Source organism: Triplophysa rosa, linkage group LG1 (genome assembly GCF_024868665.1).
Source record: "Triplophysa rosa linkage group LG1, Trosa_1v2, whole genome shotgun sequence".
NCBI classification, from domain to species: domain Eukaryota; kingdom Metazoa; phylum Chordata; class Actinopteri; order Cypriniformes; family Nemacheilidae; genus Triplophysa; species Triplophysa rosa.
In genome coordinates, this window is record NC_079890.1 from 39,082,965 (window position 1) to 39,105,705 (window position 22,741).

General features: G+C 41.3%; 1 protein-coding gene across 1 annotated transcript in view; it reads left to right on the forward strand.

Moving 5' to 3' along the window:
* Positions 1–22,741, forward strand: part of LOC130555522 (uncharacterized) — a 131,273-nt gene that overhangs the window by 32,029 nt on the left and 76,503 nt on the right. The gene's annotated exons all lie outside the window — the stretch shown is intronic.

Consider the following 22,741-nt stretch of genomic DNA (forward strand, 5'->3'; position numbering starts at 1 on the left):
TTGAAGAGCTACACAAGATGGAAAACATGGGTGTAATAGCAAAGAAAACAGAACCAACAGACTGGGTAAACAGCCTGGTTACAGTAATAAAACCAAATAAGATACAGTACGTACAGGTATATGCATGGATCCACAAAACCTTAACACTGCAATAAAACATGAGCCTCTGTTGACAATAGAATAAGTAGTATGCAGCATGCCAAAAGTATTCTCGGTACTAGACGCAAAACAAGGATTTTGGCTAGATCATGAGAGTTCAAAACTGGGCACGTTCAACACACAAATAGGGAGATACAGATTTCTTTGCATAGCATTTGGTGTGTATTTAACCAGTGAAGTCTTCCAACGCGCAGTTGCGCAGATGTTAGAAGGTCTTGAAGGTGTGGTCAATGTAATTGTTGACTATCTCCATACTAGGATGTCATCTGAGGAACATGATCGTAGACTGATCAAGCTTCTTGAAAGAGCAAGAGTCTGGAATCTGAAATTAAACAAAAGCAAGTGTCAAATAAGAACATCGAAAATATGATATCTCGGACACATCATCTCAGCAGAAGGTCTCGAACCAGATGATGAAAAGATGAGAGCAATTGTACTGTACCAATGCCACCCCCAGAAAACAAACAGGCTCTCATGAGATTCATGGGTATGCTTCAAAACCTGTCGGACACAGGTGCAAAGAGGAGATATCTGGTAACTGGCAGTGATCAGCAAAAGACCTGACGTTTATTGTACAAGCTCCAGAAGGAAAAACATACAGGAGAAACAGAAAATATCTTCTCAAGACTGGAGAGCAAAGTTTCTCAACAGTAGCAAGCAACACAGTCAACAACACTCACTGCAAGATGGACTCACATGTTACAGACATCCAATCACTGACAAGAACACACTAAACACAAAATAACCTGATCCTGAGTCCGAGCCAGGTCTGGAAAATACCTTCAAGGTGTAAGGACTGAACATGATTTACGCTGTGAATGGACATTGTACTAATCTAAAAGTCCTTTTTTAGTCAGGTTTGAATACTTAATGCAAGCAAGACAAATGTGTACTTGTATAACAGTTTCAAATTGTGCTGATAAATGTTCAAACTTGTGTACAAAATGCACAAAAATGTTCATCTAAGACAGTGTTCATATAAGTTTATGTTCATATACAGTAGTTAAGTGAATATTCAGTGACCACCTGACTAGAATTAAATAATGTAGCATTAAACTTGAGAAAGGGGATGTCATGTATTTTGAATGTATGTACTGTAAGGACCTGTGAGACGTCACGTACCTGCGACTTGGGTAAATAATGGCTGTGTCTCATTTCGTAAGGCTGCGTCCTCCAGAGGTCTCATTCGAAGGCTGCTACGTCATCGGGGCTGTCTCGTTTCATAAAAGCAGGTAGGACTCTCCGGAGGCACCCTTCAAATGCGACCTTCTTTGACAGGAATTTGGAGCACACATGAGCTGTATCCTTAGTTGCTAGAGATAACCCACAATTCTTTGCGTTGGCTAACGTCTGTTATTTGAATAAACGGCAACAGCTGCACATTCAATCAAATATGTGGTGTTTAAATGTTAACAGTTTACAATTTGTGTCACGTTTTTTTTTTATCTTAGCAGCATAAGTAGTAAATAAGTTTACAAGTGTTTAGTGATTTTAAACGTTTTGAAACAGTAAGGCAAAAATTGTATATTTGTTTAACTCTCTTGGCATTGTTCAGGGTAGAAAGTAACCAACTTTTTACCTCTTAAATCATGTAGAAATCATTTTCATTTATTTGACAGGTGTGCGAGTTGTGGGAATATTTTTCAGATAAAAGTATGATTTAAATATCAATATAATCAATAAGTGTTTTCTTTCATTAAATAATTAAGCTGTGTGATTTTGTCATGTGCTTGCTATCTTACTCAGTAAAATAGTTACTGTGGCAAATGGGGGTTGGAGCCATAAATTATCTAGATCAACACACACACACACACAAAGAGTCACAAAGAGTCATAAAGAAAAGAAATAATATGAATCAATCCACTGCATATGTTTTAAGTATAATCATGAGTTGTGATGTGTTTTTAATGAATCATAGGATTAAGAAACAACGCTATATAATTAAAAACATTAGATGATTGAGTGTTTTCTTTTTACTAAAAGAATGTTAAGAATGTTGGTATGTTGTCCGGCCACAATAAACTGTTTCTAGGAGACCGCTCCCCAAAAAGAAACTGTCCTGGAGAACATTCCTCAGGACTGGCGACTGACCACAGGATATACGTTTTGAAATGTTATTTTACAGGAACTAAGAAAAAGGACTTCACGGTGATTGGTGGAAAGGAGCAGCACTCCTTAAAAGGCAGAGGAGGAGTCAGAAGATACGAGCGACGTCACATACTTAATAAATATGGGTGTTTTTGAATATTTTGGGTTGTTGGCTTTGTGGAGGAGTGGGAGATCGTCTGGACAACCCAAAGCTTTGTTACCTTTTTACATCTGATAATAAAACTTCTGTTTAATTTTGGAGAACGTCTCTGTGCAAATTTTTGAACATGCAGGACTGCCTTTAAAGTCCAACAATTGGTGACCCCGAACGTGATTTGACGAGACGTGATTTGTGGGACGAAGGCATTTTCTGCCAATTTCGTTCGGAACGGATTCAGTTCAACACACAGGTCGACCTAAAATAAAAGGTAAGCAGAAGCCTGTTTATTCAAAATTCTGCTATTGAATATACCTAAATTGCTGTGTTGAATTTGATGAACATTCCGAGTAAGTAACAAGTAAATTATAAAAAAGAAGTTTTGAGAAATCAGATTTAAAAAGACAATACTGTAAGACGTTGCGTCACACAAGGAAATTGTGAGACGTTGCGTCAACCATAAATTCTGTCAGGTTAGAGTCCCTTGGTTGAAAAATACCATAAATTCTGTCAGGTTTGAGTCCTTTGGTTGAAAAATCATAAATTCTGTTAGGTTTGAGTCCTTTGGTTGAAAAATCATAAATTCTGTTAGGTTTGAGTCCTTTGGTTGAAAAATCATAAATTCTGTTAGGTTTGAGTCCTTTGGTTGAAAAATCATAAATTCTGTTAGGTTTGAGTCCTTTGGTTGAAAAATCATAAATTCTGTTGGTTAGAGTCCCTCGAGTCGGCGAACTCGTAAAGGAATATTCCAAAATTGTTTGTTGTGTGTTAAATGTTAAGAGTTGAATGTGAATACTGATAAAGGCGATTGAAGAAAAGACGTTGCGTCACAGAGACTCGTTGAGAAACTGAGACGTTGCGTCAGTAATTAAGTGACTTAATTTGGAAAACTAGTCACAAAGACCACCTTATACTATAAATTGGAATACATAAGGCTGTAAAAGATTGTGAACAGTACAATTGTGTGTAAAATGGCTGAATTTCAAAAAGAATGTGATGAATACGGATGTCTGCCAGTGTTGCTGCAGTGGCAAAAGGTTACAGATATGCTGTTAGCTCAGACTGAACCAGAAGACAGGAAGAAAAGACAAAAAGAGATTGATAAATGCTGGGTAGCGTTATGTGATGATTGTATGAGCTGGGAAAATAAGAGAATAAACTATAAAGTGATTGTGATGAAAAAGGAAAATAAGAGAATAAACTATAAAGTGATTGTGATGAAAAGGAGATAGAGAAAATAATAATAAAAGCAATAACTATTTAAAAGCTAAGGTTTGTTGTAATAAAAAGTAATGGCAGCCATAAATGCTCCAAAAGGCAGAGAGAGAGACAAATGGAGGGTATGTGTGCAGAACCACCTCCTTATGTGATCTCTAAGGTCAAATTACCCTAACTCACAGGAGTTGTAAAAGTTTCTGGAGTTAAGAGATGAAAGACAGATGGGGCCATGTAAGACCAAAGAGCAAACAGTAAGGATAGCATAGGAAATAAAAGTAAAAGCAAACGTTATTAAGGGCAGAGTTAAATATGAAAATTAAGGAGATAGAAAAGTTTGTGGATAAGACATAAATAATTAAGAAAAAGCAGACCACTAGCAGGCAGAGAGAACACAGGAAGTGAACAACTCAGCAGCCAGAATGAGAAATGGAGAGAATACAGGAAGCACCAAGACTATCCTCTGCTCCGCCCCCAGAAAAGACCAACCCACTTCATTATACCCAACCCTAAGCAACCCCCCTTCATACGAACAGCACAAACAGCAGGTAGTGATGACAATAAATGGAGGAGAAATAGGATGTTGCAGTAGGAGAAATGACTGGTGAAATAGACAGGATACGCAAGGAATTTGATGAATTAAAAACTGCAGTGAACAAGGGTGTGGAAGACACATTAGTAAAAGCACGACGAGTTATGGAAGAAGTAGAGAGAACAAGACATGAACAGGAAAGGTCTGAGAAAGATGACAATGAAAGTGACAATGAAGGTGATGATGAGGGTAGTGAGGATAACATTATACTGAAAAAAACAAAGAAAACATCAACTCCTAAAACACAGTCAGGGACCCAAACACCATCAGACCCAATAAAAATTCAGATTACAGGGGACATGATTGTCGATGGGCCAATAGCAAACAGATTGAGAAGCAAATCGGATCCATGGGAAAGGGAACATTACCTGAACTATGACCCAAGTCGTCAACTACAGGTACCTCAAATGCAAGCACCATTAATACACAGACCAGGAGGGAATTCACAGTACCAACCTTGGTCACACAGTGACATGACAGCAATAGCGAGTAAATTGCCACCCATTACCTCAGGAGGCAGCAGATGGTTGAGTAAGCTGACAGCACTCAGCCATGGCACTGACTTGGCTTTGGATGAATTGAGATGCCTGTTGGGTCAGATACTGACAGCCTCACAAATGCAAAATTTAGAGCTCGATGCAAATACTATGTATGTTGCAAATGAGATACCATTTACCAGAGTAAATACTGTTGTAAGCCAAACTCTTCGTCGACTATATCCTGTGCCACCAACCGTGTACCAGAATATAAAATTCCGCATTAAGCCAGGTGAGACTGGAGCGGCTTATTATTTCCGTTGTGCTGCTGAGTGGGAACAAATGGTGGAGGAAAACAGTTTAAACAACCCAGTGACACGAGACATATTAAGAACAGCAGTAATGACAGGAGCTCCAAATGGAGTAAGACAGGCAATGGAAAACAACCCAGATATTCCTGTAGCCACTAATGAAGTGTGGGAAAGACATTTAGTGCATCACACAGACAGGGCAGTTGAGAAGTCTAATAAAGAAGATGAGGAACTAGAAAAAGTTAAAACACAGTTATTAAAGTTACAATTAGAAAAAGCCAAAAGTGAAGGGACAACCAAGAAGGCCAAACAAATGCCCCAGCACACCCCGAATGCACCTCAACATATAGATCCATATCAGGGACCCCCTTACAGTGGTTCTCCTTTTGGAGGGCCACCATATCAACAACCATACAGTAACCCAGGCTACAGCCAAGGCCAATACCATAGACAGAGGCCTATGAGCAGAGGAAATGCCAGGGGCCGACCTGAAAGAGGGAGGGGAGGGTTTGATAGGGAGCAGTGTTATGAGTGTGGTGAACATGGACACTGGGTGCGAGATTGCCCATCGAGACGAACACAGAATCAAGGTCAGTATAATGGTCCACCTGCGGGGGGATGGGGTCCCCGAAGAGGTGGTACCGGTGGTCAGGGCAGGGGACCACAAACCCCATACAACCCGGTGCAACGCCTCTCGTCACCCTCCAACCTACAGGTGCCTGTGCACCCAACATGGGGCCCGGAGGGTGGGGCGGAGGAATGTTGAAGGGGCCCACAGAGAACCACCATGAGAGGAATGGCTGAACCTCTCATGGAAATAGTGGTAAGTGATCAACCACTAAAGGCTCTGGTAGATACCGGGGCCACATACTCTACTGTAACAAAGGGCACGATTGACAATAGCGATCTGACAAATCGCACAGTAGGAGTAATAGGGTTCTCTGGTGAGGTAGAAAAATGGCCTATGACAAAATTGCTGAAAGTAAAAATTGACAAACAAATATTGACACACTCATTCCTGTACTCTTGTAATGCTCCCATCCCCCTTTTAGGCAGAGATCTATTAATCAAATTAGGAGCCAGCATTTTATGTTCACCCGAGGGAGTGATAGTGAAATTTCCAGATGGTTCAGAAACAAATTGTTCTCTTTCAGGTCACACCACAGACAGTCAGTGGATGTTAACATCGTGTGGTGAGTTAGAAGATGCTGATATATATTGGGTTGAGCTAGATTCCAGTGTAGCCACTAATAGTATTGTATCTAGGTATAATGAACATCGCCAATGGATAACAAACATAGAATTTTTCTGCCACCAATAGACCCCTTACATTGCACATTGTTTTATGACAGGGATGACACCACACAATACCAAGATCTATTTCAGGAAATAGAAGACAGCAAATGGGTGATAAGGGGATCTGGTCTCATGATAGGAAAAGAGGGAGTAGTGACACCAATTTTACTGACAGAAGAGCAGATGAAATGGTATGAAATGTCTGATACAGCTGCACCACACGTCTCTGTAGCATTACATCCGAAACATGAAGCTAGGGAGCTAGGCAACATGACTAAGAGGCTGTTGGCAGCTAATGATTGGAAACCCACAGAAACTTGGGGTATCCTGTATTCCGAGACACAAAAAGCATATTGGGTGCAAGACCAAACAGAAGACACAGGGGTGTTGACACATAAACAGATCTCTAGAAGCCATGGTAGGGAGCAGACAGACGCTGACGGAGCAGAAAAAATGATTGACACATTGCCAGATAATCTACAGGGAAATAAGTATTTGATCCCCTGCTGATTTTGTAAGTTTGCCTACTTACAAACAAATGAAGGGTCTATAATTTTTATGGTGGGTTTATTTTAACTGATAGACACAGAATATTAAAAAAAATCAGGGGAAAAAAATGTTATATAAAGGTTATAAATTGATTTGCATTTCAGTCAGTGAAATAAGTATTTGATCCCCAAGCAAAACATAACTTTGTACTTTGTGGAGAAACCCTTGTTGGCAAGCACAGAGGTCAGACATTTCTGATAGTTGGTCACCAGGTTTGCACATGTGTCCGGATACATTTAGTCCACTCCTCTGTCAATCTTTAAGGTTTCTTGGCTGTCGCTCAGCAAATTGGAGTTTTAGCCTCCTTCACAGAGGTTCTATAGGACTAGGGTCTAGAGACTGGCTAGGACATTTAATGTGCTTCTCCTTAAGCCACTATTTGGTTGTCTTGGCAATATGTTTTGCGTCTTTGTCATGTTAAAGGCTCATCCATGACCCATCTTCAGTGACCTAGTTAAGGGGAGGAGGTTCTCGTCCAAGATTTTACGGTACATGGGCCCGTCCCTCAGCCCCTCAATGCGGTGAAGTCATCCTGTATACCTGTAGCAGAGAAAAAGCCCTAAAGCAGAATGTTTCCAACACTGTGCTTCTCTGTAGACATGATGTTCTTGGGCTCATAGTCAGCATTTCTCTCCCTCCAAACACAGGAGTCCATTTTGGTCTCACAGCAGTGCCAGCACTTTCGCCAAAGCCTTTTCTGAATCATTTTTATGTTCATTGTCAAACTTAAGACGAGCCAGGCGGGCCTTCTTGGGCAGGAGGACCTTGCGGGTGCTTCAGGATTTCAGTCTACTGTGGCATAGCGTGTTACCAATGTGTTACCAATGTTTTGCTTGCTAACTGTGTTCCCAACTGTCTTGAAATCATTAACAGGCTTCTTCCGTGTAGTTCTGGGCTGATCTTTAACATTTCTCATGATCATCTTTACCCCATTGGGGAAATATTGCAGGGAGCTCCAGAACAAGGGCATTTGATAGTTATTTTGTATATCTTCTATTTCCAAATAATCACACCAACAGTTGTCTCCTTCTCACCAAGCTTCTGTCTGTAGCCTATTCAAGGTTTGTGCAGGTCTCCAATCTTGTCGCTGACATCCTTTAAAACCTATTTGGTCTGGACCATGGTGTTGGAGAGGTTGAACTGGAAGATACAGATTCTGTTGGCAGGCATCTTTTATATACATAACAAGCTGATTTAGGAGTACTTTCTTAAAGTGACAGGACTAATCTGTGGTCCATATAGGCACATAACCAATCTGTGGAGCCAGAATTCTTGCTAGTTGGTAGGGGATCAAATACTTATTTCACTGACTGAAATGCAAATCAATTTATAACCTTTATATAAAAAAATTTTCCCCTGATTTTTTTAAATATTCTGTGTCTATCAGTTAAAATAAACCCACCATAAAAATTATAGACCCTTCATTTGTTTGTAAGTAGGCAAACTTACAAAATCAGCAGGGGATCAAATACTTATTTCCCTCACTGTAGGTCTCAAGGACCAACAGATGTAGGGTTTTGTAACATCAAACCTGTTAGCTTTAAGTTAACCACCACCACACCTATTTGGGTCCCTCAGTACCGCAACAAACCAGAAGCAGAAGAAGGTGTAGCCACCACTGTTTCTGGACTGATTGACAAGGGAGTGATAACCCCTTATAGGTCTAATTGGAACACACCAATTTTTCCTGTGCCTAAGCCAGGTACCAATAAATACAGGTTGGTACATGATTTACGCCAGATAAATTCCATTGTAGCAACACCTACAATGACAGTACCAAATCCTTATACAGCATTGTCTGAAATCACTCCAGCACATCAATGGTTTACGTGTATTGATTTGGCTAATGCTTTCTTCTGTATTCCAATCGCAGAGGATTGCAAAGCATGTTTGGCTTTTACATACAGGGGCTGGCAGTATTCCTATAACAGACTACCACAAGGGTTTATACACAAAGACAGAGTATACTCAGCCATCCTAAGCCAACCACAGTGAAAGACATGTTGTCATTTTAGGCCTACAGGATTTAGCAGACATTACATCCCTATGTATGTCTCACTAACTGACCACTAGACATTAATCAAAGACAGGGCATGAAAAATCTGAAAGCAGAACTTCAGTGGACACCAGAGGCTGAACGGACGTTCATTGACCTTAAGACACAATTAGCTCATGCAGTGCACCTGAGCTGTGCTAATTATGAGTTACCATTTTTCCTGGATGCCTCTGAGTCAGGATCCAGTGCACACGGTGTATTATTCCAAAAAGACCAGGGTAGGAGAAAAGTTCTGATGTATGCCAGTGTACTGTTAGACTGTGTGGAGCAGAGACAACCTATTTGTTCTAGGTTCGCAGCAGGCCTGGCTAAAGTAATACACAAGACTTCACACATTGTAATGGGCCACCCACTGACAATACTCACCACACACTCCATCATGTCATTCGTAAATTCAGCATCATTCACATTTTCACCACTGAGACAGAGAAGAATAGCTAAGATTTTGACCAGTCCCAATTTCACGTATACACATAAAGGCATTAATATGGCTGATTTGATGGGAGATGGACAGCCGCATGATTGTGCACCCATCACTGAGAGAGCATCCTAAGTAAGAGAAGATCTGTCTGCGGTGCCATTGACAACCCCACCGCAAGTTATGACATTGTTCACAGATGGTTGTTGTTTCAGAGCAGAGGATGGGAGCCTGAAGGCAGCATATGCAGTAGTTGAACAAGTGGGAAGCTCATTAGTGACAAGGAATACAGGGAAGTTAGAAGGAAAACAGTCAGCACAGAGAGCAGAGATGATAGCAGTGACAAGAGCCCTGTACTACGCTGGTGAGACCAGTGTGAACATATATTCCGATTCAGCATATGTTGTAACAGCTGTCCACGTGGAATTGCCCTTATGGCAGAGGTGTGGTTTTATCACATCCTCAGATCAACCAATCACGCATGCATGCGAAGCCAGAGACCTTTTAGAGGCTCTGATGATACCCAAAGAGGTAGCAGTTATTAAATGTCCAGGACATTCCAAAAATGATTCCCCTATCAATGATGGTAACAATGCAGCTGATCTAGCTGCCAAAACTGCGGCTGGCTATGTTGCAACTCAGCAGGTGCTGAGATCTGACAGAGCTTATACTGATCTTTTGCCAAGATTCACTAGAGAATATCTGATAAAGGAACAACAGATATCTAGTCCTGAAGAACAATCAGTCTGGTCACAGCATGGAGGCATCTGTGCTAGTGATGGTCTATGGCAAGCGCCAGATGGACGCCCGGCATTGCCTGTCTCTCTGACCGGTTCAATGTTAACACAAGCCCATGGGGTAAGCCATGTCAGTGACAAACAAATGATGAGAGCTCTCGAACATTGGTGGCATCAATTTTTGCAATCCATGGTGTCAGGTCATGTGACGAGTTGTTGTATCTGTCAGGAACACAATGTAAAACCTAGCATCAAACCCAAACGGGGGTGTGTCCCTTTGACATCTGGTCCAGGGGAAGAAATTGTGATTGACTTCACAGACATGATTACACGAGTACATGGCAAACGCTATGTTTTGGTGATTGTTGATTATTTCACTGGTTGGCCAGAAGCATATCCTGTCGGCCGAGAGGACAGTACGGCCGTAATAAAGTGTCTAATCAACCATTACATTCCACACTATGGGTTCCCACGACGTATCAGATCTGACAATGCCACCCATTTTAAAAATGAACATTTGAAAATTGTTGAACAGGCTCTAGGCCTAACACATGCGTATGGTACAATTTACCATGCGGCCAGCCAAGGTAAGGTTGAACGTTTAAACCTGACAATTAAACTAAAATTGGCTAAAATCTGTGCACAGACTAAATTGAACTGGCTGTCAGCTTTACCCATTGCTCTCATGTCTATTCGTTCTTCTGTCAACAGGATCTCAGACTTTACACCTTTTGAATTGCTTACAGGTCGTCAATTTCCAGGACCAACCACGGCGTTGAGAGAGGACACAGTGCAGCCATTGTCACATATTGTGTATTTTGATAAACTAACAGCTCTGATTCGAACCTTTTCCCATCAGGTAACTCCTGTACCAGCACAACCGGAGGAACTGCCATCTCCAGTCACAGCTGACTGGGTCAGGATCAGGATCTTCCGCAGAAAGTGGAGTGAACCACGGTGGTCTAAGCCCCATCGTAAGTAACAGCTCGCACCTCACACTGTGTGCAACTACAAGACAAAGGCGATACTTGGTTCCATTTAACATCCTGTGTAGCTTGTGACCCACCTTCTAGGTCTCTTGCTGACACTGGTTTGGACCTGAGGACTCAGGTCCAAGAGAGGGAGGATAAACAAAGTGACGGTAAAACAGACACTGAAATTGGTAAAACAGACACTGAAATTGCCACTGGACAACACCAACAGCTCCAAATTATACACAAAACAGGCGACATTTTCACAAGCCCACACACAGAATCATTGGCCCATTGTGTAAGTGCTGACTGTGCATACGGAGCAGGTATAGCTAAACAGTGCAAACGGCGATATGGTACAGAGAAAGTAATTGATCAAAACAAACAACCAGGTGAATGTGCAGTGACTAAAGAAGAAGACGGCAGAATTATTTTTCACCTAATAACCAAAGAACAATACACTGATTTACCAACATATGACTGTTTCACAGAAAGCCTAAAACACATGAGAGATTGGTGTGTGGCTAAGAGAGTAAGAAGTATCTCAGTACCCCGGCTAGGGTGTGGTCTAGATAAACTAGACTTCAAGAAAGTGCAAAAGATTCTGAGTGAAATGTTTACGGACGTAGACATACAAATAACCATTTATTCCTTATAATCAAGTTTTCATTAATGTGTGATTTTGAGTGTTTTTCAATGTTTTTTAATTTTCAGGTTTAAAAGTGTATTTTTAAGAATGTTTTCTTACAAGTTTTAGGGTATTAAGTTTTTAAGAAGTGTTGATTTTGTAAAGATAACAAGACATTACTAGAGAGGGTGAATATAACAGCAACAAAATGAAACTGTGGGAAAATTGGAAATTATTGGGGATGTTAGGAATAATTGCAGGAACGATCGTAGGAATAATCTTTGGAATACAAAGAAACCAGGAAGGTAATAGCACCACACCAAAAACTAGACACAGAAGGTCAACTACATCAACAGACCCGTGTTTGCAGAAGTATGGGGGAATAGAACTGGATTATCTCAATGGGTCGGGGGGAAGTTTCGCGTTCGATTTATGTGCAGTAATTGATTGAGGAGGGAAAAATAGCACTTGAAGGAGAAGATGATGTGTGACCTCTTACGAGGTCAAGAGAGGGAATTGTGGGAATATTTTTCAGATAAAAGTATGATTTAAATATCAATATAATCAATAAGTGTTTTCTTTCATTAAATCATTAAGCTGTGTGATTTTGTCATGTGCTTGCTATCTTACTCAGTAAGATAGTTACTGTGGCAAATGGGGGTTGGAGCCATAAATTATCTAGATCAACACACACACACACACACAAAGAGTGTTTTTCACATAAAAATGTTATGAATCAATCCACTGCATATGTTTTAAGTATAATCATGAGTTGTGATGTGTTTTAATGAATCATAGGATTAAGAAACAACGCTACATAATTAAAAGTATTAGATGATTAAGTGTTTTCTTTTTACGAAAAGAATGTTAAGAATGTTGGTATGTTGTCCGGCCACAATGAACTGTTTCTAGGAGACCGCTCCCCAAATGAAACTGTCATGGAGAACATTCCTCAGGACTGGCGACTGACCACAGGATATACGTTTTGAAATGTTATTTTACAGGAACTAAGAAAAAGGACTTCACGGTGATTGGTGGAAAGGGAGCAGCACTCCTTAAAAGGGAAAGGAGGAGTCAGAAGACGAGACCGACGTTACATACTGAATAAATATGGGTGTTTTTGGATAATCTGGGTTGTTGGCTTTTTGGTGGAGCGTGGTGATTTACTGGCAACCCAAAGCTTTGTTACTCCTTTTTACATCTGATAATAAACTTCTAATCGATTTTGAAGAACGTCTCAGTACAAATTTTTGAACATGCAGGACTGCCTTTAAAGTCCAACAGAGTGCAACGTGTTGTCATAGCAACGTGGTACTTCCTGTTTCCTTTCCTGCCAGTATGTCCTATGAAGGATGTCTCGTTTAATTCTAAGTTGAGAATCCTCCGTATACCGCATCCTTTAGAGGACGAGACCTCTGGAGGACACAAGGAGGCAGCCTTACGAAACGAGACACAGCTAATGCTGCCTTCACACACTCTCGGAAATTCGATAAATCCCACGTCAACCCGGAAATGTGCTCTATTAATGTTAGCAGATACCTGTAATGTTTTAATGTTACTAAATCCAGACGTTACTTCCGGCCGAGAGCACGTGAAAGCAGCATGTAAATGTAACCGGTGTACCCTGGTTCACTCAAATGTCCTGCGTTGTGTGCGGAATGATGAGACAGAAGCAGAAACTGCTGCACCAGTAGTAAATTCATATTCGTTCGTAAAAAAATATATTAAGTAATGCTAATTTCAAGAACTTGAAACATGAAAATGTACATTTCACTGCAACTCATGTTAATGAATTTGGCCTTAACATAACACTGGCACCTTTTTCCATAGCTAAAAGCCTTCATTTTCCTTCTAGAAGTTCAAATTGGGTCGTCGCCTTCAAGTTACAGCCTGTAAATAAGTTAGAGAAGAGCAGCGCGTTTTCTCCGCTGTCTTGTTAACCGTCGGCTTGTTGAACAGACTTTCACTAGAGTCAAATATAGACCTATATGCAGAGCCGTTGTAAGGGCTGTGCGAGGTGTGCGACCGCACAGGGCCTCGCGCCTGACCTGGAAAAATCTTTTTCGTGTTTTATTTTTTTTTTAGTTTCTCACCCAGCAAAATAAAATTTCTGATGTGTCTATCTATAATTTCATAACACATGGAAAAATGTATAACATTGTATTATTCATTTCGATATGTACGTGCTGCGTGCTCGCTCCATGGCGTGCTCGTTCTATGTACGTAGCTGCTCACTCTGAGGAAGAATAAAAAATGTCAGAAAAAAGAAAGAAGAGTTTCAGAAAAACTTCCCTGACATTTACAACAAGTCAACTGAAAGTGTCATGTGCACTAATAAATGAAACTACAGAAAATGTGTCGAGTTTGTCTGTGACGGCGTATGACTTTAGAACAACGTCAGTATTTATTAGCCTAATGCAGCAGACACTTTATCATAGCGGACTTACAAACGCAGCACCTCAGTGACAGCAGCCAATATGAGAAACATTTTTATTTATTCTGTTTCTTTCATGTTTTATTAAATGGGGAACAAATACAAAAATAGCATATAATATGAAAAGATCTCCGTGTAGAAGCAAAGCGCACTGAAATCTATGTAACGTTAGGCTTTAACTTTACCTGCGAGATTTTGTGTATGATGCATGCCGAAACAGGACGACATAACATATTTTATTGCCGGGAGTGTTACAGAATCCCGCTGAAGCGGGTGGGAATGACATCCGTCCTGCGCGCAGCTCTCTTGGAACAGCCTCTTCTTAAAGGTACAGTGTCAAAATCACATGACCCGCGACTAGTCGACATCAAGCTTTAAAGGTTGCATCAGAGCATTATCCCTGCTTTACATTTTGAAGGGCTCATCCCTATGCCCTAAGCCCTTCGAATGGTTTACCCTACGGAGTGAGAACTTTGAAGGGTTAAAGGCTGTAGGGGACCAAACAACCGTTTCTTGAAGTGCCGCTCTGCGTCATCATCCCGCGCCCATAAGGAGGCGGCGTCACCACGCAAAGAATCTGCGCAAAGAATCATGGGAGCCCGAAGTGACCATCAGTTGTACCCTTCGAAATCCTTCATTCTGAAGGGCCCTTCGATGTGGCCAGTTATGAGCGCTTTGGTTTGGAACGACCCTTCAGTATGGTGGCCATGATTGTTGTCACTCCGAAGGGCCCTTCGGAGGGCGATACATCCCAGTTGGAATGCAGGGTGAGTCTACTTGTAGTTAGTGCAACCCCTATTTCAGACCGTGCTTAAAACGGTTCGGCGCGATGGTGGAAAAGCGCTGTGTAAAACGTGTAAATATATAGTATGACATGAGTGATGATGAGAGAATGAGAAATGACAGAATGTTTCATGTTGAAATCTTTGATGAATTTTAGCTGCAGTCTGCTCTGGCATCACACATCTCTGATTTTAATCTGTCCTGGACACAACTACCTGAGAAAGAAGAAGAAGAGAAGGAGGAGACACGTAAGTATAGTCTTTTTTTTTCTTTAATGTGAAAGTAAACAGATCTACATAGAGTGATCTAAAATCATCATCATTCAAAATACAAAAATAATAGATTATGTAAGTATTCATCCCATTAATATTTTCTATGAAATATGTTTCATCTACAGGTTCTTGTGATAAAAATCCTTAACCTGAATCATTTAAACATTGTTTTAAAGATGTGTTTTGTTTCAAATGTTTTTGGTTGTTATGTCATTATTTAATCTTGTTTAGTTTTAATTGTTTATTATGTCCTTATTTAATCTGACGAGATGACCGTTTAAACATTAACTCTTGATGTGAGAAACTGAATAACACTATTGATTGAAACTGTTTTAAACTTTGCTGTTAAGTCTTAAGTTTATTTACCATCATTTTTTTTTATTTAAACTAATAAATGATGTTAATTACCAGCAATATCATTATGGAGAAAACCTTTAGTGAGAGCTCCTGGTGGCTGGTCGATAGAGGACGCAATTGTTTCAACATGTTCAACGAAGAGCTCTTGTCAACATTCCACACCAAAATGTTATGCCCTTCCCTTGCTAACTTCCCTCAGTCTCGTTGACTCGGACGTGCGTCATTGCTCAGGTGCCCACAACTGATGGAACTCGTGAATAAGGTTTAAATGGAGCGCGCTTAGCCCTTGATCACTTGGTGTTCACTATTGAGCTGAATTATTATATTAACCCCATTCACTTATGAATTTGTTTAATGCACTATTCTATATACACATAAGTTGTTGTAGAAAATATATATAGTTGTTGGTGAAAAATAAAATTACACATATAGTGACATCACTATCGGGTTGAATTGTGGGATCTAGAGCTGCTTGAAGTGTACATACGATGAAGACTCACTCTCGAGGGAACGAGGGTCTGTGCATAAACTTTCCTCGTCCACTTCACACACTTCTAAATGGTGGCGGGGATTCCCAGAGAGTTGCTGTCATAAAGGAAGGCGTTTTGGATTTTTCCTTTAAAAAGCTACTATTTATCCTGGATTGGATTTGATTTTCCTTTTAGTAACTCATACTTTTTTCTGTTGTTTAATTCTATAGATGTGTGATATGATTAGTCTCATGATATGATTAGTGGATGAATTGGTCTTTTAAGCATTTTTATGTGATGAAGCCATTGTGTTAATGAAGGCTTTTTAATATTTACACTCTGGAAGAACTGCCTTGGATTTTTTTGAAATACAAAATATATTCTAGTTCATTTAGTAATATTAAATTATTTAAATGTATCACAATGCTTTAAACATTATCCACATGTTTTGCCTAAAGACATACAGTATCCCTTTTAAACGAAAAGGCCATGGCTTTCCAAATGTTAAAGAGGTAAAAAACGGCCTGTCCTGGAAGGCTTATTGTGAGAAGCATTTTGCAGCAGAAGTCAACAGAAGCGCGTAAGTGTAATTGATTAATATTGTCTTATTGAGTTTAAACGCAGTGTCGTAGCTTTGTTTACTACTGCCGTGTCACGTGTTGAAGTCGCGTTTGTTATAGTGCTGGTTTCGCGTGTTATTGTGAGATTTTGAAGGCGTGTCTGTTGAATTCAATTTCGTGATTAAAACGGGTATTTAAGTGCGATTAACCACCGCTTGCAGCGGTCCTGTGCAGCCTTCATTGCGTGAAGAGCATAAAGACCATTGACTTTACCTGCGTGACTCCACCGAGCAAAGACACCGACAAGGCACTTGAGTATTGCACCTCAGTATTAACTTTTTGCACTTCTATTTATTCTCCTCTTGTTATTTGTTATTACCCATTTTTGACTATGTGTTTTCAAATCCCTACTGTCACTGCAACTCGTAAATCCCCGGTATCACGTAGAAGGCCTCGCAATGCTAATGCTAGTAATCTGTGCACTCTTTCAGCATCCACAACTACCTCAATTACATTTCCCATTGGTTTATGGAACTGCCAATCTGCTGTAAACAAAGCAGATTTCATCACAGCTATTGCTAGACACTCTGGTCTTTCTCTTTTAGCACTCACTGGAACCTGGATCAAACCAGAGGTTCTGTCCAATAACTAAACTTTCTCCCACAGCCATATCAGGGAGGGGTGGAGGAAACGGTCTACTTATCCCCAACGACTGGAAATTCAAACAGCTGGCACCCTCATGTGACAACATCTCATTAGAGTCACATGCTGTTACTGTAATCCACCCTGTTAAAACTCATGTTGTAGTTATCTATCGTCCCCCAGGTCAGCTTGGACATATCTTGGAGGAGTTGGATACGCTTCTGTCATCCTTCCCCAAGGATGGTACTCCTCTGGTGGTACTTGGAGATTTCAATATCCACCTTGAAAAGCCACAGGCTGCCAACTTCAACAACATGACTGCATCGTTTGACTTCAAGCGAGTCCCCACTTCAGCAACCCATAAGTCTGGTAATCAACTAGATCTTATCTACACATGACACTGCTCCACTCATCACTCCCAGGTCACCCCGCTGCACACGTCGGATCATTTCCTCATCACTCTTGATCTCGACCTAACTTCCCCAGACACTACACATGCCTCTCCACTGGTCACATTCCGGTGCAACCTACGATCACTCTCTCCCTCCCGCTTATCCTCTGTGGTCTCCACCATGCTCCCTCCCTCTGAACAGTTCTCTCTCTTGGATACTAACAGTGCCACCGACACTCTTTGCTCCACACTAACCTCCTGCTTAGACAGCTTATGCCCTCTTACATCTAGGCCATCTCGTGCATCCCTTTCTGCCCCCTGGTTATCTTATGTTCTCTGTGAGCATCGCGCCACGCTCAGGTCTGTTGAGAGAAAGGGGCGCAAATCTAAAGAACCCGCTGACCTCGGTCTCTATCAGTCTCTCTTCTCTTCTTTCTCTGCTGATGTCTCCTCTGCAAAAACCCAGTACTACCATGCTAAAATCAACAACTCGCCTGACTCTCGTACTCTCTTTAAAACCTTCTCTGCTCTTCTTTGCCCGCCTGCCCCCTCACCTGCATCGGACTTAACAGCAGAAGATTTTGCATCTTTCTTTGTAAAGAAAACTACCAACATCAACAATCAGTTCTCTGCGCCGCCGCCTCTTGATCACACCCAAACCCCTGACACATGCTTGTTCCCCTCTTTCTCTCTCCTATCTGAAGATGATGTTTCCAAGGTCATGTCTTCTAACCATCCAACAACTTGCCCTCTAGATCCCATCCCCACTCATCTCCTCAAGGCCATCTCTCCATCGGTTGTTCCCTCTCTGACCCACATTATCAACTCGTCTCTCACCACTGGTACATTTCCCGCAGTCTTCAAAGAGGCCCGTTGTAGTATTTTCGTGTAGGGTGAAGGAAGAGGTCGGGGTTGGGTTGACTACTGCAGAAGAAATGTCTTTATTGTCACACACGTTACTTGGATGACGGCGCTGCATGCCTCTGTTCACAGTCTCAGTCTTTAACCGGAGCTGACGATCCTCTCGTAAAGCACTCCTCGTCTCGAGCTCTCTCTTTCTCTCTCTGCAGTAGTCCCTGCTGGTTCTCACACAACCGGCTTCTGTCTCCGAGCTGCTTTTATGCGTCCCCACGTCAATTACTGGAATAGAGGACAGGTGTTCATCATTTGCACTTCGCACCCCATTTACTCACCGCTCCTCTCTCAGCCTTCTCTCCCACTGCAGACCTCGCTAAATCATGCCCCCCTTGCCACACCTATATTACCCCGCTACTGAAGAAACCCACTCTTAATCCTGCACTGTTAGAGAACTACAGACTGATATCACTCCTCCCCTTCATTGACAAATCTCTTGAGAGTGTTGTATGTAACCAGCTCTCCTCCTTTCTCACGCAGAACAACCTCCTGGACAGCAACCAGTCTGGTTTCAAGAGCGGTCATTCCACTGAGACTGCGCTGCTCTCTGTCATTGAAGCCCTAAGACTGGCAAGAGCTGCCTCGAACTCATCTGTACTCATCCTACTGGATCTATCTGCCGCCTTTGACACCGTTAACCACCACACCCTCCTGTCGACCCTCAAGGCTATGGGTGTCTCCGGAATGGTGCTAGAATGGTTCAGGTCTTACCTCACAGGTAGGTCATTTAGAGTATCCTGGAGAGGTGAGGTCTCTGAGTACCAACATCTCGATACAGGGGTGCTCCAGGGCTCAGTGCTTGGTCCGTTGCTATTTTCTATATACATGACATCCCTTGGCTCTGTCATTCAGAAACATGGCTTTTCCTATCACTGCTATGCGGATGATACATAACTCCACCTGTCATTTCAGGCTGACAATCCGACTGTTTCTGCACGCATTTCAGCATGCCTAGCCGACATCTCGCTCTGGATGAACGACCATCATCTGCAGCTGAACCTTGCTAAAACAGAACTGCTTGTAATCTCGTCCCACCCTAGGATCCATCACAACTTCTCCATTCAACTGGGCTCATCAACCATCACATCTTCCAGAACGGCCAGAAACCTGGGAGTGGTGATCGATGATCAGCTAAACTTCACAGATCAGGTTGCCAGCACCACTTGGTCCTGTAGATTCATCCTCTACAATATCAGGAAAATTAGACCTTTCCTATCCGAGCATGCTACGCAGGTCCTAGTCCAGGCTCTTGAATTATCCAGACTGGACTACTGCAATGCGCTACTGGCTGGACTTCCAGCTTGCACAACCAAACCTCTACAGATGATCCAGAACGCAGCGGCAAGAGTGGTCTTAAATGAACCGAAGAGAGCACACGTCACCCCTCTCTTCACTAAGTTACATTGGCTCCCTATAGTCGCTCACATCAAATTCAAGACTCTGCTCCTGGCCTACAAGACCACCACTGATTTGGCACCCCCTTATCTTCACTCGCTAATGCAGACTTATATACCCGCCAGATCCCTCCCCTCTGCAAACGAACAATGTCTTGTGGTGCCATCCCAAAAAGGTAAAAAATCGCTCTCACGAACCTTCTCTGAATCGGTTCCACATTTATGGAATGATCTGCACACTGCTACAAGATCAGCAGATTCTGTGGCATCTTTAAGATCCGTCTGAAAACACATCTCGTCCGTCAACACCTGACTGATCAGTTCTGACTTCTGTATCTTTTCTACTCTATCATGTGCTCTATACACTGTAGTAGGCTTTGTGAGACATGTTTTATTGCACTTATGCTTTTTGTTTTCCTAATGTTGATCCAATTGCTTCCATTGTTTACCCAACTTGTAAGTCGCTTTGGATAAAAGCGTCTGCTAAATGAACAAATGTAAATGTTATTGTAATTTGGAGAAAGGCCTTTCAATACTAAATTGTAAGAGAACACTGAGGATCAGAAAGACATGTTTAAGGAATACAGACAGTATGAAAAACCATAAAGGAGACATCAGATGAAAACCCCACTTTTTCTGTGTTTAAGTGCTATAATCAGGTCCCCGGTGCATCTAGCAACCCAGAAAACGTGAAAAATAAGAACCCAGGAAGTTTGTTTTGGTGTGCCTTTTCCTGCAAGCATGTGAGAAATCGAGCCGTTCAGATTTCGCTCCGATTGTGACGTCTAAAGCGGATTTTATTATAATGTTACCGCCCCTTAATCTACACAGTTCCACCCACCGCGCTGCGCCATTGTTGATTTCACAAGTGACAGCGGTGTACGTGACGCCATGGCTAAAGTTTGTGGACAACATGCAATGTAGTCGCTGCACAAAGTCCTAACCTCGGAAGAGACAGGAGTGGATTTATTTTATTTTTTAATAGAAATCCATCAGAAACCATAAGTAAAAACCTGCTTGTTTGCGCGAATCACTTCAAGCCGCAGTGCTTTTTCAACCTGGGACAGTACAAGCATAATTAGCTTCAAAGTTGTTCCTCAAGAGAGATCGAGACCGACTGAATGAGACAAAGCTGCCGATTTAAGTAATATTTATTAACAGTCTGAATTGACGTAAATGTACCGTATATACAGGAGGATAACGTTAGCATATGATAGCGAAGGGAGCTAAGTCAGTCACGGGCTAAATAGAACATTCAAAGCCAGTGTTAAACTTACTCTATATTTATATGTTATTTGGGAAATGGGCACTTGGAGTTTAGCTGTATGAATGTTAATACATTATGTGCGTTAATATGTTCAGCTGCAGCAAGCTGTTTGTTTTGCTAATGAACAGGGGTGAACACTGGGGTTAGTTTCGTTTGAAACGTCTCAAATCATTCGTGCTTAGGCTGAAAAATCTGTCACAGCATACTGGTTATGCTCTCACGTTGTGTGTGTAACGTTATAACTTGTCAACGACAAGCGCTAAAATCCATGTAATTCCGCTGAGATCTGCAGTGGATTCCGTGGATTTTAGGTAAGCATACATGCACAATGTGAGTGCATTAGGATGCGTTGTTTGCTGTGACCAATTTTATTGTCTGCGGACGAATGATTTCAGACGTTCAAAACAAAATTAACCACAGAGGAGTTCAGGAAATATCATTTAGCTAAACCATTGCCACTGCACGTGTGTTGTGTTGACAGGCCGGACAGAAGGGAGGTGGGGTTCGCTGTAACTCATTTTCATGTAAAGAGACATGTACCAAAACGGGTTGCTGTGAGCATAGCTGTTTTTGACGAGGCAAGAAGGGTTTTGTTTACACAGCCATTGAGTGTTTTTAAGCAAAATGTGTTCCAGACATTTCATGAAGACCCTAAAAAATCATACCAACTTGTTGAAAGTGCTCATCTGAGGAGACATTTAAGTCTAATTTTTTAAAGTATTTTTTATGTAAATGGATTTAAAGTAATAATATGAATTTAAATATGTGAACAGTATGCCATAGGTCCCATTGGGGGTCACCTAATAAAGCCTCGGAAACCTGCCAGCCTGGGATTCGAACTTGCAACCCTTGAGTTTACAGTCTGGCTCTCTAACCATTAGGCCACAAATATCTTTGACCCAATGCATCAAATATTGCCTAATAAGTGGACAAGAGTAATGAAATGAAATTGTTCTGCAGTTAAAATACTTCACTGTTAACATCCTTTAACTGTTGTAAATTGTAAGGTGTGCATATTCATCCAGTGATATTTGGAGATGTTTGCATAGACCTAATTCAAAGTATATACAGTATTCAATATAAATACATAAAGTTTAACAATAACAGCTTACATTGTTTTATTTAAAGATTATTTCATTTTAAAAGGTTATATATTAAAGTTAATAATACAATTTGTTGTGAATACTGAATTGCGTTGGGTGAGATTGGAAATGTAATTGTAATATTGCTGTAAAATTATAATATATTAAAGGTAATCTTTGCTTCCACGCCCACTTGACGCTCATCAAAAATGCACACATGTGCAGACAACCCCTAAAGCCTAATAACATTTCCTTAAAATGAACTAATTAACATAGCCAGCTCCAGAGCAGGTTATCTTCAGAGAGTAAGTTGCTATTGTTACTTACATACCCTGAAAGTTATCTCCGTTTTTGGAACCGAAAATTGAGGCTATCGGCTAACTAACCCTAAACTTACCCGGGCATGTCATATAACCAGGGGCATGTTCAAGCTCAAACCGGTGCGCAACGTTTTGCTATGGTTTCCGGGTTGAACGACACATTTCCTGGAAACGCTTTTTGATACGTTTGATACGTCAACA